At 39.7% G+C, this 13,861-nt stretch overlaps 1 long non-coding RNA gene across 1 annotated transcript; it reads right to left on the bottom strand.

The window, feature by feature from the left end:
- Window positions 1–6,952: 6,952 nt before the first annotated feature.
- Window positions 6,953–12,942, bottom strand: LOC126246303 (uncharacterized). Its single transcript, XR_007545382.1, has 3 exons — window positions 12,842–12,942; window positions 10,594–10,947; window positions 6,953–7,147 (listed from the first exon to the last, which is right to left on the bottom strand). It is a non-coding gene; the product is annotated as an uncharacterized LOC126246303 (long non-coding RNA).
- Window positions 12,943–13,861: the final 919 nt, after the last annotated feature.

Here is a 13,861-nt window from a genome sequence, read left to right on the forward strand (position 1 = left end):
TGATGCATTTTGGAATTCCTGTGTGATGGTCTGGATAGATGTCTGCCTATTACACATTACGGCCCTCTACAACTGTCGGCGGTCTCCGTCAGTCAAAATACGAGGTCGGCCTGTACGCTTTTGTGTTGTACGTGTCCCTTCACGTTTCCACTTCACCATCACATCGGAAACAGAGGACCTAGGGATGTTTAGGAGTGTGGAAATCTCGTGTACAGACGTATGACACAAGTCATACCCAATCACCTGACCATGTTCGAAGACCGTGAGTTCCGCGGAGCGTCCCATTCTGCTCTCTCACGACGTCTAATGATTACTGAGATCGCTGATATGGAGTACCTGGCAGTAGGTGGCAGTACAATGCCCCTAATATGAAAAACGTATGTTTTTGGTGGTGTCCGGATACTTTTGATAACATAGTGTATACCTAGAAGAGACTATTTGTAGTAGCCCATTTTGCACTTCCTTACTTCAAGTCTCCTATAAATCACATGTTCTACAAATTATGCCCCTGAATAAAAGCAGTTATCTCACAAGAATGCTCCCAGGGTTCTATTAAAAAATGAGAATGATTAAATAATTTTTTATCTTATATGGAAGATTACTGTAAATTTGTATAGCGTTATTTGTAGTGAATGTTGGAAGAAATGATGTATTTACTGACTGAATATAGAACTTTTCTTTTTGCGTTGTATGACGTTCATCGGTTTTAATCATCATCATCATCATCATCATCATTTAAGACTGATTATGCCTTTCAGCGTTCAGTCTGGAGCATAGTCCCCCTCATAAAATTCTTCCATGATCCCCTCTTCAGTGCTAACATTGGTGCCTCTTCTGATGTTAAGCTAATTACTTCAAAATCATTCTTAACTGAATCCAGGTACCTTCTCCTCGGTCTACCCCGACTCCTCCTACCCTCTTCTGCTGAACCCATGAGTCTCTTGGGTAACCTTGCTTCTCCCATGCGTGTAACATGACCCCACCATCTAAGCCTGTTCGCCCTGACTGCTAGATCTATGGAGTTAATTTCCAGTTTTTCTTTGATTTCCTCGTTGTGGACACCCTCCTGAAATTGTTCCCATCTACTAGTACCTACAATCATCCTTGCTACTTTCATACCCGTAACCTCAACCTTATTGATAAGGTAACCTGAATCCACCCAGCTTTCGCTCCCATACAACAAAGTTGGTCGAAAGATTGAACGGTGCACAGATAACTTAGTCTTGGTACTGACTTCCTTCTTGCAGAAGAGAGTAGATCGTAGCTGAGCGCTCACTGCATTAGCTTTGCTACACCTCGCTTCCAGTTCTTTCACTTGTGAGAATATGCATCCTAAGTACTTGAAACCGTTCACCTGTTCTAACTTTTTCCTCCTATTTGGCACTCAATCCGTTTATATCTCTTTCCCACTGACATTACTTTCGTTTTGGAGATGCTGATCTTCATACCATAGTCCTTACATTTATGATCTAGCTCTGAAATATTACTTTGCATACTTTGAATCGAATCTGCCATCACAACTAAGTCATCCGCATGTGCGAGACTGCTTATTTTGTGTTCACATATCTTAGTCTCACCCAGCCAGTCTATTTTTTTAACATATAATCCATAAATAATACAAACAACAGTGGAGACAGGTTGCAGCCTTGTGTTACCCCTGAAACTACTCTGAACCATGAACTCAATTTACCGTCAACTCTAACTGCTGCCTGACTATCTATGTAAAGACCTTTTAAAGTTACTTTTTATCTCTTCTAATTTCTTACATTTCAACAAGTTTCTAGTGTATAGGTAGTAGGAGGATCGAAGACTTGTGGAAGACTGTCTGACAAGGCTCTGTTTGTCGAGCATCGTGTATTGCTCTTATAATTCCTTCCTGAGTCAAGGAGACGACTGAACTGTATGGCGAAATACTTCGCAACATAATTCTGTATTGATGATTGCTGCAGAACTGATAAAAGTACGTATTTTGGTCAGTGTGAAAACTGGTAAAAACGTTATCTAGACCGTATTGTTCATTAAAAAGATTGGCCTATCACAGATCAACTGTATGCTGAAGCATGTTTTATTTAGTGTTGCATGTATTTTGTTTATGTATGAGTGCCATTTAAAATAATTTTGAAGCAAAGTATCTGAACGTTTGTTTCCACCGGGCCTGCAATTCTACTGGAGTTTATCATCAGATTGATGTTGTGTGCATCATCCATTAAGCATAATGTCAGGAATGCTATTTTTTTATTGTTGATCAATCGCTTATACCCCTCAGCATAAGCACTAACGGCCTAAGGAAATTTACGAGCCCCCCCTCCCCAGCATTCTGGTGGTGATTACCCGACATTCGACATGCCTGACATTACCCGACACCCTTACTGGGAAAGGTACGGTGTAACAGCCTAGTTCCGGCCAGACAGCGGGAGTCACTCTCGAAGAAGTGTGCAACACATCTACCAAATTATTCTTTCTTTGGCTGCTCCTTTATTTCTCCCTTCTTTGTTTCTGGCACTTGTCATGTCTCAGCTGTTTGTGAGCCTTAAGCCGTTAAGGAAGTATATCCTTATTGAGCAGTTTCAAGAAAACCGGTAGTGTTTTAAATGCAAAATCAACAGGTAGACCGAGAACTTTTGAAGATGTTGAACAGACCTATGTTTCTTGTGTTCGGAGCCCAAAGAAGTCATTGACCAGGCATAGTCTATAATTAGGAGCGCCTAACGGTACTGTGTATGATGTTGTGCGAAAAGACTTTAGCTGCTTGCCTACAAATTGCAACTGTTACATAGACAGGGCTGGCGCAATACCTTGGCCACCACGAAGTCCAGACTTAGCTCCACTGGACTTTTTCTTTTGGGATCACATTAAAAAATATTGAGTACAGTGAAAAGATCATAGACATCAAACATTTACGGGAAAGAATCGTCGCGGTGGTATGGACAGTTACACCTGAAATGTTGGTGAATACGTGGTGAGAAGTGGAATATCGTCTCGACGTGTGCAGGGCAACAAATGGATCCCACGTTGAAGTCTACTAACATTAAACAAAACTTCAAGGAATTGTTGTTCATGATATGTACTCATTTATGTAATTTTCATTAATTTCCCCATTAAATTTATACTTAAAACTAGGAAGTTCTTTTGCAAACACCCTGTATACATATAAAAGAAACAATAAATAAATAAAGAAAATACAAAAAAACTGTTCTCTAATTTAACACAGCATTCACCACGGGTCCAACGAAAGAATAACACTCTATGAGTCAGGCTGTGGAATGACAGAAGTATGTGCGTGGTAAGTAAGCTGGAAAATCTGAAAAGGGAAATGTTAAGGCTCAGTCTAGATATAGTGGGCGTCAGTCAAGTAAAACAGAAAGATGATGATGATGATGAAGAGTTCCCATACTCTTAGGAGCGTAGGAAATTATGCGAGAGACCCGCGCCGCCTACTAGGCAAGGTCCCAGCGGAGGTGATTTGCCATTACCTTCCTCCGACCGTAATGGGGATGAATGATGATGATGATGACACAACAACACCCAATCATCTCGAGGCAGGGAACATCCCTGACCCCGCCGGGAATCGAACCCGTGACCCCGTGCGCGGGAAGCGAGAACGCTACCGCAAGACCACGAGCTGTGGACAAATGGAAAGAAGACAGGGATTTTTGGTAAGATAAATATAGGGTAATATCAACAGCAGCAGAAAATGGTATAATGGGGAGTAGGATTCGTTATGAATAGGCGAGAAAGTGAGTTACTGCGACCAGTTCAGTGATGGGGTTGTTCTCATCAGAATCGACAGCAAAGCAACACCAACAACATTAGTTCAGGTATACATGCAGACGCCGCAAGCAGAAGATGAAAAGAAAGATAAAGTATATGAAGATATTGAATGGGTAAATCAGTGCGTAAAGGGAAATGGAAATGTAATACCCATGGAGGATTGGAATACGGTAGTAGGAGAAGAAGTAAAAGGAAGAGCTACGGAAGAATATGGGCTTGATAGAAGGAATGAGAGAGGAGAAATACTAAGTGAGTTGTGCAATAAATTTCAGATGGTAACAGCGAAAACTGCGTCCAGGAATCACAAGAGGAGGGAGTGAACTTGGAAAAGGATGACAGATACAGGAATATTTCAGTTATATGACATTTTGGTGTGACAGAGATTCCGAAATCAGCTATTAGATTGTAAAGCGTACCCAGGGTAGATACAGACTCAGATCACAATTTGGTAATGATGAAAAGTAGGCTGAAGTTTAAGAGACTAGGAAGAATCACTGTGAAAAAAAGTCGGATACGCATGAAGTGAGGAACTAAGAAACATGCTTGAAGTTCTCAGAGACTATAAACAGTGCAATAATGAATAGCTCAGAAAGCAGTTCAGTTGAAGAGGGATGGATATCTAAAAAGAGCAATCACAGAAGTTGGAAAGAAACCCGTAAATACAAGGACGGTAACTGCAATAAAATTATAAATAACAGAAGGAATACTTCAGTTGATCAACGAAAGAAGGAAGTACAAAAATGTTCGGGGAAATTCAGGGATACAGAAATACAAGTCACTTAGGAATGGAATGAATAGAAAATGCGGGGTAGCTAAGGCAAAATGGCTACATGAAAAAGTGAAGAAATCTAAAAAGGAATTATTGTCGAAAAGATTGAGTCAGTATACAGAAACATCAAAACGACCTTCGGTGAAATTAAAACAAAAAGCGGTAATATTAAGAGTGCAATGGAAATTCCACTGTTAATTGCAGAGGAGAGAGCGGGTATGTGGAAAGAGTACACTGAAGGCATCTACGAGGTGGAGGACTTACCTGATGACGTGACAGAAGAAGAAACAGGATTCGATAGGAAAGAGATAGAGTATCCATTGTTAGACTCAAAATTTTCAAGCGCTCTAGAAGACTTAAAATCAAATAAGGCAGAAAAGACAGATAAAACTACATAAGAATTTCTAAAATCATTGGAGGAAGTCGCAACAAACGATTATTCACGTAGAATGTATAAGACTGATGATATTCCATCAGACTTTCGGAAAAACATCATCCACATAATTCCTAATATTGCAGGAGCCGAGAAGTGCGAGAACTGTCGCACAATCAGTTTAACAGCTCATACATCCAAGGTGCTACAAGAATAATATATAGAAGAATAGAAAAGAATATTAAGGATCTGTTAGAGACGATCAGTTCGGCTTTAGGAAAGGTAAAGACACCAGAGAGGCAGTTATGGGATTCTGGTTGATAATGGAAACAAGACTGTAGAAAAATCAAGACACGTTCACAGGATTTGACGACCTGGGAAAAGCGTTCGACAATATGCAAGATGTTCGAAATCCTGAGAAAAATAGGAGTAAGCCATATGAAGAAAGGGTAAAAAACAATATGTACAAGAACTAAGAGGAACTATAAGAGTGGAAGACCAAAAACGAAGGGCTCAGCTTAAAAAGGGTGTGAGACAGGGATGTAATCTCTCAGCTCTGTTGTTTTACTATATGTCGAAGAAGCAATGACGGAAATAAGAGGAAGGTCCAAGAGTGAGATTAATATTCAAGGTGAAAGGATATCAGTGTTAAGATTCCTACCCTCAGCGAACGTGAAGAAGAACTACACGAAACCTTGAATGTGGAATGAACTAATGAGTATACAATGTCGATTGAGAGTAAATCGAAGAAAGACGAAAGTAATGAGAAGTAGCAGAAACGAGAATAGCGAGAAACTTAACATCGTATTTGGTGATCAAGAAGTAGATGAAATTAGGAATATGACAATATGACGGATGGCGCAAGGGGGACATAAAAAGCATTCTAGCCAAAAGAAATCTACTAGTTTCAAACATAGATCTCGTAATTCGAGAAAGGAGTTTCTGAGAACGTAAGTTTGAAGTACAGCATTGTACGGAAGCAATACGAAAAACCGGAAGAGAAGAGAATAAAAGTATTTGAGATGTGGTGTGAGATACCCCGCCCGTTAAATGCTGGATTACGACAATAAGAAGCTGTCTTCTTTCGTAATATACTCCTCTGGATACAGTCTTGACCGTGTATATCGAAGTGGGACGATGGTTCACTCGATGTGTTTATCCTTGCTTAGGGATAAATGTAACTGGTAATTTTACTCCGGAGTGAGTTGATTTAACTTCGCATGATCGTTTCTTACCCAGAGAGAAGGGGAGGTTCAGACTTTGGCTTGTATTATGTCGCCGTAAATCTCTAACTGCGTAATGTTACGTGAAACAATGCAGCTTCGAGTTAGCAAAATTCTGGCTATCAGCGATATTGTTTAACTGCGCTGTAGCGTAACTATCAACTCCCAATGTTCAAACAACGTTTATCGCAGATATTTAGTCCCTGCAAAGAGCGATTTATGTCTTTAATTAGTTTTGAAAGTCCCTTCTGATCTGCTGCAATAGTTAAAATCTTGCGAAACGAACGTAGCTTACAAGAGATCGATAATTAACCACTAAGTAGATCAAAATTGTCTCTAGCACTTTTTGATAATTAAGCTCTTCAATTATTTATCACGAAGCGCCTTTCAAAAATCATGACTTATCGCTCTTTGCCTCTCTGAAATTATTGAAATCACTGTTATTAAGGCACTTTCCCTCAAAACCGTCCCAAAATCAAATTCATGAAAAAAATTCAATCTGCTTCAGCTTCGTGAATTGCGTGATTTGAAACTTTTCAGAAAACGGCGTTTAATTATGAGAAATGTCTTAAGCAATTTCATTAGGGCCTTTTTTCACTATACATCTCAATATTTCCTTTCAGCTTGAAGTTATTGCAGACACTACAGCGAAGTTAATGTTCAGGGAAACATATCTTCATTGCCTTAGTCACATAAAGACTTAGACAACAACAGAATTTTAACGAAGAATTGGGTGTTTTATTTTTCACAATACAACATACACTCATAAATGTAAACATCTGTATAGTTCGGAAGTCCAACTAGAAGTCTATACATTTTACAACATTTATTATGATACAATTCTTTAACAAATAAATTCAAAGAATTTTAATAATGGTGGAGCGACGTTCTCGCTGGTAACAGCTGCCGGCTGTATCAGATGAAGTGCCCCGCACCGCCAGGCGCTGATTGGGGGAGGGGGGGGGGGGGGGAGAGGGTGGAACATCACTGGAACATTTTGCCAGAAACTTCCTCGAATACATGTAACAAAAAACAAAGAAACACATTTTAGTATACATTTTTAACATAAACCGACAATAAAAATTATTCACATAAACAGGGCTTACTTGAATTCGCTTAAACATAGAAGTAAGGGCAGTGCGCATCCAGACTGGCGCACTATAGGTGCTACAGAAGAATGTTGAAATTAGGTAGATTGTTAAGGCAAGGAATGAGGAGGTTCTCTGCAGAATCAGAGAGGAGAGGAATATATGGAAAACACTGACATGATGGAGAAACAGGATGATAGGACATTTGTACCAGTCGTATAGTTAGACTGCCGGTTTATCTACAGCATTGTATAGTCAATTTGGTGTATTTCCCCTAAGAAAGAAGCCTGTCTGTAAAAAAAATTATTTGTTTGTGACACTGTGTTCTGTTCTATGTCATTTACACATAGGAGGAAATAACTGGTTCAGGAATGAATCCTTGTGAAAGCCATTTCGTTTGTATTTTATTCATCTAAAAAATATATCCCAGTAATTTTTTGCTCCTGTTTTTGGTTTCCTATTTGTCTAGCAAGGGATGAACCATTTTCAAGCAGTGCCTGTAATGGCATACACTTAAAGCTTCTACAACTCTGTTATAAGGTCCAAAATGTCAAGATCTTTGCTTAAATCTTTAAAAAAAAGTACAGTGGCAGTTTCATTCTCATTCACTATTTCAAGAGCAGTTTCTTTTTAAAATGATGAGTTTGCTATGCCTGCAAAGGGTACTGAATGTTTGTAATGCATTGCTTTATCATGAACTCTGGAACTCAAATCAATTCCTAAAGACATTTTTGAAACTTATTACAGGATGAATGATTTCATCTGAAGTTGTTCCATATTTATAGACAGAGGAGGGAAAAATGCATTTGTTTTACTGTTTCTTGGGGTTGCCTCTTTTATAACTGACTGGTAAACTGTTTATGACATGTGCATAGAACTGCTTGCAAAGATTTGCTTTATGTTGAGGATCAGTAATTCTCATGTTATCACATTTCGCTGTGATATGTTTGACGGGAACTTTCTTTGCTACTTTCTTAAATACGCTGCAGAATGATAGGCTTTTATTTGCTGATTGTTGATGTAAACTTTACCATTTATGTTTGCTTGATATATAACTCTGTGCATCTGAATACATCACTGAAAGTAACTGAGTTTTTGATACAAGTGCTGTTGTTAAACGTGTCTTTGCTTCTGGACTTTGTTATTATGTGTGTTTTTAGAGCGAAGATAATTTCAAAGCAACTTTTGAAACTACTGGAAGAGTTTACACTTATTGTTGGTGTCATCTATCTAACGGAGGTATTCCAACCTTCATCCAGATAATAAGGAAATGAATGTCCCTATGTAATGTGTGTAAACCTTCTTTCTCTTACAATCTTCTTTAGTTCTTGATGGGCAATAAGTGGCCTGATGAAGTAACAACTTGGGCTACATGGTAACTGTAATCCTTACTTACTTATTTTGGGGTTCAGCTTTTATATAGACGTATCTCGTCCAGGACAGAAAAAGCGCGCTTGTTATTCTTATTGGACCTGTATAATCTTTTTCAGGTTTTTATAAAATTCTTGAGAAACTGTTTCTTAGAAGACTAACATCCTTTTAAGTAAAGAAACGGCAACTTGGATTCACATTTGGCAAGTCAACCAAATAAGCCATTTTCGCCTTCGCAAATGAAGTATTGATTGCCATAAATAATAAACAAAATGTTTATGGTGTATCTTGACCTTAGCAAAGCTTTTGATGTAGTTGGTCATGATATTCTGTTGCAGAAACTAAACAGTTGCGGAATTCGAGGCCTGTCTAGTAGGTGAATTTGTTCTTACCTTCGAGATCATCAGCAAATCATTTAAATAAAACACAAAGATGTAGACACACACAACATTTCTCGTTTTTAGAGTGATGTACAAGAAATTAGCTATGGGGTCCATCGGGGGTTAGTTCTTTGGCACATTCTCTTCATTCTTGATGTTAATGACCTAGCAGAAAAAATAACAAATGGGATCGTAGTACTTTCACAGACAATACAAATATTCTAATTAGATCACGTGATGCTCACAGCCTACAGGAAACAGCCAGAGTTGTAACACAAAGCTGAATACAATGGTTCAGCACTAATAAGCTAACGACAAATTCTGAAGAAAGCCAGTCACAGTCAGTTTCCACACTGCACAGAAACTCCACCTAGCAGCCCCATTTTTGAGCATTGATGGAGAAACTGCCTCAGTGGTTAGATAAAAATTTTAGTTATACATATCCAACGAAATCTGGAATGGAAGATGCTCCTGAATAATATAAATAAAAAGAAGCTAAGCACGCTAAATACATATGTTGTAAGATTCATCATACAAAATGCTAGCCATGTGTTGTAATTCTGCCCACAAATAAGAACACTTACAACGCTCTAAACGTTTTAAAGTGAACACATTTCCGACAGTCCGCACAAGTACAGAGCGCAAGCCAACACAAGTACAAGACACAGATCACAATTTGTCCCAAGAATGGAGTCAAGGTACTAAAAGCAAATACAGTGGCGAAATGAGAGAGGTCGCACAACTCCAGGGTTATATGAAGTTAAGTTTGTCGATCGGTGTTTCAGGTGATACTGGCTGTCAGTGACGTACGCGGGACCGAAGGCAACGTGTGGCCTTCTGATGTTTGCCCGGCGCCGGCGCAGGCAAGTTGAATAACAACTGCTTATGTAGGCACCTCACGAAATATTGTGGCAGCTACGGCGGTGGGCCCGGCACCAGACTAGTGGTAGAACGGTGAGACGGTGGGTTACCGTGGTCCTCTGTCTTTAGGGCGGAGGGGGGGGGGGAGAATCGATTGTTTCGGTGGCCCTTCCCTGTACTGGGTGCTGCCAAGTGGTATGCAAGTAGGTGACGTCCATGGTCTCCTGGACATTGGAGAGGGCCGCCCTCAGCCAAGACAGAAGTTCTCTGTTTACTGTAACTGAACTGTAGGGCCAAAAATGGCCCCTGTGATGATGTCTCTGCTGTGGGTAGACATCCTGCAATGAGACACCAGTCGCTGGCGGTGCTGAAGCCAGAACAGAAAGCATGTGGATATCTGGGTTCTCAGCGGTGGGAGTGGGGAAGCGTTGGGGCAGTTCCCATGTCTACCCAGCAGCTCTGCCCACTGAAGTATTTCATCTGCCACCAGCCCCTGATAATCAAGCAGGTCGCTGGAAGAGACAGCAGATGAGCGAGCTGAGGACAAAGGCGAAGCACAGTGGAGGAGGCTGGACCAAGGAAAGAGGAACTGCCCCAATAGTCAGTGGAGAGGCTGGAATATAAAATTCTGACAGGTGGGTTGGCTCAGAAGATGTGCATGCAGGTAGTGGACAGTGGTCCGTCATCTGCAAGCATAATTTGTTGTAATGATGGGCTAACAACTTGTCACTTGTCTGCAACATGGAGATGTACCAACCTCGCTCACCATGGACAGTTGCCAGAACCCACGGCTCACAGCAGCCAAAGGCGAGAACTCAGACATGAAACACTGCTGTGTAGTGTGGCAATTGAGGTGCACGTAGTAGGTGACGGGCCAGCAGCACAAGGTGCACCACTGTGCACAGCTGGCGCTCATGCAACAGTTCCACTATGATCTTCTCATAAACAGGAGTTGACTTCTAAGAACTTGTGGATATCTCTTCTGCCAGAGCACCCCAATGCACTTTTTCATCTGCATCTTGAAGGTCTGAAAGAGGCATTCGGCCTCCCAGTTGGACTGCAGGTATAACGGGGCCTCCGAATTTGGTGGATGCCGTGCTATGAAAAAAGTCTGAAACGAGAACAGAAATAAGGTCAGCCTCAGTCGTAATTCATCTGACTTTTTGATTGAACTACAGATCTAGATTTCAACCCACAATGCAACTATCATCAATACTTTAAATACAAATAATACACGAACCAGAGACAGAAACAGGATAGTGACCAAACGCCATGTCACAGAGTACAGAAATATAATTCTACAATTATATACCATTGTATGTAGTCATGTAGACTGAACGTAATTATAACTACTCACATTCCACTCTAACTCAGGCATGTACAAGCATTAGTCCAACTGAGACAAATCCATACAGCTAATGTCGGTTTACATCATACTAGATACCCAATGCCCTCTATTTATTGCTCATATGTAAAAGAAAAGGTTAAGCTAAAAAAATTATACTTGAAAATAAAGGGAATTCAAATATCCATTATAATAAAACACAGTTTTGTCTGGAGGAACACAATCCAAAAAATCGTTGCCCTAAGTGTTACATTACTTCATACTGAATAGCCAATGTCCTTTACTGTTATTGCCCATATGTAAATATGCATAAAAATAAAAATACAAGGACTTCGGTTAGTGATTATAATAACATACAGTTTCGTCCGGAGGCATACAAAGTTTAAAAAAATCAAGCGTTACAGCATACTGGACAGCCAGTTCCTTCTATTTTTATGGCCCATGTGTAAAAGAATGGGTTAACCTAAATTTTTTATGTATACGTAAAAGTACAGCGAACTCAAATAGCAATTATAATGAAGCACAGTTTTTCTGAAGGTTATTAATCCAAAATCATTAATTATCATGAGGTACATCGGAATATTAAATTTTGTTTCCATAAAATATGGAACCAGGAGAATATTAAACTTTGTTTCCATAAAATATGGAACCAGGATTAACAAGTTGGTGTAAAAATTATAATTTACCATTCTTAACTTAATTACGGAGTCTAAATGTAGTCACAATCCCAACCGTAAATATATGGAGTCACTATGTGATGAAATTTTGATACAGGTTGCGGTGGCAGGGTTCCTTTCGTCCTTTTACCTGCACCTACCTGTGAACTCGTTGCAGGAGGTCGCCGGTAAGAAAACCGAGCAGAAACCTATCGTACTACAACTCACACCAGGCCGCATACAACGTAACTATTCGGGAAAAGGTCTTAATTTTGAATGAAAGGTGGAAACACTGGCAAAACGTTGGTGTATTCTGAAGTCTAGAATTACACGTTTATTGCCAGGCCCGCGCTAATCCTAACGCAGTCATGCACAAACCCTTTCATTCGCGTTAGCAAATTTGTGGTAACATATTTCCCGAAATCTGAACAGCTACTACGCACGGATTGTTCTTAAATGAATATGCTCGTCATAGTATTAAGTTTTCAGTGACTAATGCACTCACGTTCTTAGCCACCGATCTGCTCAATATGTCACGCGGAATTAGTCTTTTCTCATATACAAAATTACTTAAAAAATCCGTACTTTCTAAGAAACACATCGGAATAAGTATGCCTTCACTTTAAAACGCTTTTGAAACACGTAGTACAACTAAAACTGGCAAATTATAACTTCCTTCGGAGCTCATACTACGCACGACTGTACCATTGAAAGGCTGGGCTCCGACTACCTTAGATTGTTGTAAGCATTCTATTTCTACAAGAGAAAAGACGTGCAAAGAATACTCCGTTCTGATTGGTCAATTTTCTTTAAGGCCAATAGAAAAACTTTATTCTCCCGCGTTGGTCCGCATTTTTCATGACTAACCAATCAACAAATAACACACTTTCCAACTGTACTCTTTCCCGAAATAATATTTAACATTCTTATATTTTGTTTATACCTTACGTTAAAAACTACTTTAATTTGCACTCGAATTAGCTTTCCTTTCACCATAAACTTACTTAACATATTATGATACAAAATTCCCCGTCGTTTGCATTGACACTGTCTTAAAAGTTTCTCACGCTAGTTCCTACAGCGTTTATCAGTAGAACAATGATCTACATTCGTGCATCATTGACACTACTAAAAGCATATACAAAACTGTACAAACATAAATAAACAAAAAATCCTTCAAGAAATAAACAGAACAATTCACAAAAGCATTCTCCTGGCCTGTTTCTTGAATGTCTCTATGCACTGCTGTCCTCTAGCAGCACACTCGACTGAACCCGCTTCAGACCATCTGTCACTGTGCACACATGAGTCATTCTCCCGATACACAGGCTCTAGACAGGAGCGATATAACGCACCACGCTTCGAGGTGTCTTAGCAGCACAATGAATGTGGTATAGAGTAAAGTGTTTATAAGACATTTAAAACCTAATTTCAAACGACATAAATGGCATACATTAATGTTAGAAAAATATTGCAAGATATACATTCTATAAATGCTTAGAGTTTTGGTTAAAACATTTGTAATTGTTTGGTGTACTGCCAGAACGTTACTAAATAGGATGAAACCGCTAGGTTGAATGTTCCTCTCCTGGTTTTTCACTATGCCTCCTGCTCAGAAGGCGGTTTTCAAAAAGCTCATAAAAATGGATATCTCTCTTTGCCACTTGTTGATTCTCTGGTGACAAAAATCATCATCATCTTGCCCAGTAAATCCTAACATCAGAATTCGCCCTTTGAATTAATTTTTAATGGTCAGGGCAGATCCGGACGCCGGTCCCCACTGTCAGACAGGGGGACGACAAAATTAGCCATGTCTCTTCTTTCCAGTGCTACATGTTCACGGAATCTGGCATCGAATCGTCTGCCCACTTTGGCCCAAGTAACAGGTGTAACAGCGAGAAGAGCTTCCACAGACCAAGCACGATACAACTGATGAGGTTGTGTCCTACACTAATAAAACTCCACTCTAGAGAAGATAATGTAGATATGCCGGCGATGATAAGATGATAGGTGAAAAATTTCAT

This window comes from Schistocerca nitens, chromosome 1 (genome assembly GCF_023898315.1).
Source record: "Schistocerca nitens isolate TAMUIC-IGC-003100 chromosome 1, iqSchNite1.1, whole genome shotgun sequence".
In the NCBI taxonomy this organism is placed as follows: Eukaryota; Metazoa; Arthropoda; class Insecta; order Orthoptera; family Acrididae; genus Schistocerca; species Schistocerca nitens.